General features: G+C 36.7%; 1 protein-coding gene across 1 annotated transcript in view; it reads right to left on the bottom strand.

Annotated features, from left to right (window-relative positions):
• Positions 1–5,563, bottom strand: part of LOC103810330 (endoribonuclease Dicer-like) — a gene marked incomplete at its 3' end in the record, with an annotated part of 10,483 nt that overhangs the window by 2,262 nt on the left and 2,658 nt on the right. The gene's annotated exons all lie outside the window — the stretch shown is intronic.

Below are 5,563 nucleotides of genomic sequence, written 5' to 3'. Positions count from 1 at the left end.
CAGGAAAAGATCAGGAACTACACAAGAACTTCAGTATTCTCAAACCAACAGATTCTGATAAGATTATCTTTCTAAGGAACTGGCAGAAGCATTATAAATAACTGCTGATAATTCTCATAAGGACAAATGGAAAACAGGATCCCTATCAGGTGAACCACCAATTTCCAGAAAGACACTCTAATTGATAAACAATTGATAAACAAACACTGACAACTTCATGACAATTATGCACTGGAAAATGTTTTCCAGCTAAGGCTATGAAGCCCTCATCACCAGGGAGGTTAAAAATATTTGCTATTTGTCAGCAATGATCAAGGTAAAAAACCCTTACCCAGGGAAACAGGTTAAGGCTTGATGATATAGAAAAATATTGAAGTATAACAGAAACATATTGCATGAAATTAAAAAATTTTGAATATTCCTCCCTTCAAATTGGATCTATATCCTATTCAACAAAAGACTATTTTTTAAAGCTAGCTTTCCTCAAAATTCCTACAGTCTCAAAATGACAGATGCATAGAATTGGCAATGCTTTCATATTTAATAATTCGATAGAAATACATGAGGAAAAGCTGATTATAATTTTATTGCATTGAAAAGTTATTGCTTTTCTATGTAACAGAAATGTTGTTTAAGTTTGCAAAAGTGCAATAAGGAAGAAAAAAAACCAGAAAAGTATAATGTGGTATCTAACAGAAAAATCTAACCACTGTTGATTGTAAGAAATAACTGATTTGAGAGACTACAAATAAAGCAGTATAATTAACTCAAAGAAAATGGGGGTTGGACTAGATGATCTACAGAGGTCTCTTCCAATCTCAATAATTCTGTGATTCAGTAATTACAAAAGTATTAATGTAGTTTTGTTCCATAGTCTTCAACTAATTAACACTTGCTTTGTTGCATATTACTATTTTTAAGGTAAATATTATAATTTGGGCCATGACTAAACTCTGATATTAAACTAATATTAAATAATTATATGATGCTCTCACAAAAGAGATTAAACTAATTCTCCCATTTTCCACCTTGGGTATACCTTGCAAAATAAAGTGAAGGTGATACATTGAACGGTATGATCTCTCCTCTTGCAGAGTCATTCAGAAGTGACTCCACTTTACAGAAAGCAGAGATAAAGCTTTGTCTCTTTCTTTGCAAAGAGGCAGGGGAAGCCCCGAAGGACAATGTGGTTATGCTGAAGTAACACTAAACATCAAGTTCCAGTATAAAGAATTATTTATCTTTTGAAGACAAACATTTAGTAGCAAATGCTACGTAGTGAAAAAGGGTAAATAAAACTTCTTGGCAATACACATACTTCCCCATCCATCAAAACCAGTACTTCTTTACTGTGAGAACCATGTGGATACTGCTGGAATCTTGTCTGATATTGCTATCTGAGCTTCACAGGCCCTGTCACAGTGAGAATCTGGCAGAACTAAAAGATGTTTTGGTTTATCCCCTCTTTGGAACTAGTGGCTTCATGGGTGTTCCTCCACTGGACTCCACAGCTCTGGGTCACAGGAGACAACCAGCAGGAAAGGTGTTATCATAGAACCATAGAAAAGTTTATGTGTTATACAGATGCATTTAGGGAAGATGATCATCCTTGAAATTCTGACCTACTGAACATTCGTACACCAAGTGTACTTGATGTTAATCAGTATGTGACTGATCAGATTACATCAGCCACGTGGCAAAGATAGTAGCACAATACACAACCTTCCTCAGCCACTAGTAGAAAGTATCAGGAAACTCTGGGCATGGCTAATGGAAGTGAAGCTTTTGTAGGAACTGATAGCTTAGGTGCATGAGTGCAGGGGAGAAAGGATAAAATGTGGGGAATGGTATGTCATCCCCAACACATCCCTCTCCAAGCTTACATGGCCAAGGTCTCTGCTAATATACCTAGCTTCTCTCTTCATATTCCAATAAGTATACCACTAGTTGGTAACACATACAAAAAAAATCCTTTGAATCACAGAATGGTTTGGGTTGGAAGGAAGCTTAAAGATCATCTAGTTCCAACTGCTCTTTTGTGTTCAAAGAACACAAAAGTCTTTATCACGACTAAAACATTTTGATGAAAGGGTCTCAAGCATGTTTCTCTACTTACATATAGCAACTCGTGCAAAAACAACTAGTGTTTGCTTTGTTTCAAATGAGACCTTATCAGTGTCATCATAATTGCTAGAAGGGACCATGGGGAAAAAAAACCCAAACCTTTTCCAATGTGAAAGTTGAAGCTGATTCCTCAATTAATTCTTGTATATAAGCCCAAACACTTCAGATTTACAAGTAACTTTAGATGAGCAGTGCCTCCTCTTGGTCTGCTGTTCCACCTATATTGTGCTTCTTTTTCAAATAATAAATACAACTTTGGAAACACATAAAATATCTATATCATCACCAGGAGAGAGTTAAGGGAAGAAAACCAACCTTGTTTTCATGGAATCACAGAATCATGGAATTTAAGGGTTGGAATGGACCTTACAGATCATCTAGTCCCAACCCCCTGCCATGGGCAGGGACACCTCCTCACTAGATCAGGTTCCTCAAGATCTCATCCAGCCTGGCCTTGAACACCACCAGGGTCAGAGCAGCCACCACAACCCTGGGCAACCTGTGCCAGTGTCTGACCACCCTTACAGTAAAAAACTTTTTTCTAATATCTAACCTAAACTTCACCTCCTTCAATTTGAATCCTTTTACCCCTTGTCCTATCATTGCAGTTCCTAACAGAGTCCCTCTCCAGCTCCCTTGCAGGCCCTTCAGATATTGCAAAATTGCTATGAGGTCGAAAGCCTATTTTAAAAGGCTGCTAATAAAAAACAAGCATAGGACCCAGTATTACAAATAACCCTAACTCCTGTGCTACACACTTCATCACAATGACACCACGTTAGCTACCACACTGCAAAATGCAAAGGGATTTATACTTATGTATGGTTTCAGTCCGATCTGGAAAAGCTGTGAAACAACAAACTCTAAACTACAATTTTGGTTTCTGTGTTGTACCTTCATGAAAGACCTGCCCTAAAGTACAACCATGTCACCGAGATCAAAAAGCATTCTCAAAAAACCCTTTGAAGTCAAAGGAAGAAGTATATGCACATTTGTAACTTGAAAAGTACACACAAGCAGAACAGCACTGCATGCCACAGTTAACCACAGCAGAGCTGAGCTCACATGAGGCAGAACATCCAGTGGGAGGGAATTTAAGCTAAGTCAGGTGAAAAGAAAAAGTTATCCTCCCTAAACCATCAGTGTTACTTTCTGCTCTGCTAAAGTTTCCTAGTCCTGGCCTTCATTTGTATCATCTGTATTGGAAGTATATAAGATCCGACAAGATCAATGTCAATGTTATTACAGGAGTAAGCCAGAATAATGCAATAATTGTATCACTCCAAGTCTCTGTTTCAATAGCAAGGAAAATATCAAGTTCTTCAATAAAAGAAAAGCAGTACAGGACCAGCTAGAAATAAAAAGGAGAAAAACACATCTACTTGAAGAACAGCTTTTAAATTGAAAACATTTGAGATGTAAGTACATGTGTTCAGAATCTGCAGACAGAAACAAACAACATTAGCTAACAGAAAGTAGCTAACAGTGAAGCAGAAAAATAAAGCCAAACTAGTCCTGCTCAGCCAATGGCAAGTAATAAAGGTATTTGCTAAGATGATCCATCTCTGTCCAGCAGGTTATTTTGAAAACTAATAGAGCAAGAAACTCTAAGAACTTGCTGAAGCTGAATTCAGAGGGAAACTCCTGAAACAAATCCTGCTACCTGTGTCTTCAGACTGCATTACGGAAGGTGGATAAGGCAGTGCAGTGCCCAAGCTGGTATGTTCTACTAAAGTTATAGTAAAAGGTCCAGTTTTACAGCCATCAATCTTGACAGTTTTAAGAGCAAAATTCACAACCTGATGGCCTTACTTTAATGGACATTTCTGTAAACAGACAGTGAACTGCTGAGCTAAAACTAACCCTTTGTTCGACCATTTAAAGAACTCTATTTCAGAAGGGTAAATAAGGTTGGGAATGAACAGTCAACAACACATAATAGCCATTTTTTCCAGTCTATAATAATTCTGGAACTGTGGCACAGGTTTTTCAGACACATGACTACATCCAAATTGAAGCCATCCCTTGGTGCACAAAAAATTCAAGGTTTACTGCACTAAGCAATACAACCAAACTAACCAGGGCACTCACCTGGAATAAGACATTCTGGATCTAGTCCTGCTCCAAGGACAATTTAAAACATTTATGGAATGACACTGCAGTAGACATTGAAGACACTAGAGTCTTGGGGATACATCTTTCCAGGTATTACCACCATTTGTGTGGATGGTTTATGTGACATTCATATCAAGTTAAGGCAAAACTGTAACTATCTCCTATCAACAACAAAAATTTCTTACTGCCACAGGCAATTTGTTTCATTCACTTTCTGCATTGATTCACCAATTTGTACCCAATATAATCCTTGTGATTGATTATTTCTAATGCTATGTTTTCATCTCTGTCCAGGAATGTCTAATTTATTCTCTAAAAACACCCTCAGCATCAGCCAAAAAAGTTAGTCTCAAGAGGTAAAAATAATAATCCACTTACTCTAAAGGAAATAAACCACAAGCTATTAAAAAAATTAATAGAACCTCACTGCTTGAATATTGTCTTACATAAACACCTAGAGAGTCTGAGAGCAGTTTCCTTGCAGCAATTTCCATGTTCAAGTGCAACATGAAACATTAACTTGCTCAGTGATGTAACACAGAAAACTCTTACTTGAGCAATGGAGGACCAAATATAATGAGAGCTGTAAAATATTAAAAATATACAGAGTAGAAAATTAACATAAATTTTAATTTCCAAAATGTAAAATGCCACTGAGGATGTTCCATCCCAACTTACACTCGAAGCATGCAGTGGCAAGAATTGTTTTTGCCCAAGTGAAGGTGAACATCCAAGACTTCTAGATTGTCTGGTTTCCAAGTATACTTTTTAAGTGGTTTTTACTTTTCCTGTGATAGTCTATAAGCATTACAAACACCCATTTTGTGAATATTACTCTGTAACTTAAGTTCTATTAAGAGAACTTAAAAATCCCAAACCAAACACGCTCAGTTTTATTTGGGGGGGGAAAAAAAAGCAAGCCCAAAACTCAAACATCAAACAACTGTCAAACAATATTATTGAAGATTAATCAGAAATCTCTTTTATATGATGCTATCTTTAACACAGGACACAGCTGTGTGAGACACTCCTTATCTCTGATCCTTCAAAGATCTTCATTGCATGCAGTTGTTATATTTAGTCTTAGAATACTCTTAAATGACAACAAATAATTTCTTTGCCCAAAACTCAAACATCAAACAACTGTCAAACAATATTATTGAAGATTAATCAGAAATCTCTTTTATATGATGCTATCTTTAACACAGGACACAGCTGTGTGAGACACTCCTTATCTCTGATCCTTCAAAGATCTTCATTGCATGCAGTTGTTATATTTAGTCTTAGAATACTCTTAAATGACAACAAATAATTTCTTTGTGTT

This window comes from Acanthisitta chloris, unplaced genomic scaffold (assembly GCF_000695815.1).
Source record: "Acanthisitta chloris isolate BGI_N310 unplaced genomic scaffold, ASM69581v1 scaffold44569, whole genome shotgun sequence".
Lineage (NCBI taxonomy): Eukaryota > Metazoa > Chordata > Aves > Passeriformes > Acanthisittidae > Acanthisitta > Acanthisitta chloris.
Note: the sequence above shows the minus strand (reverse complement) of the source record. Positions and strands in the feature narration are given on the sequence as shown.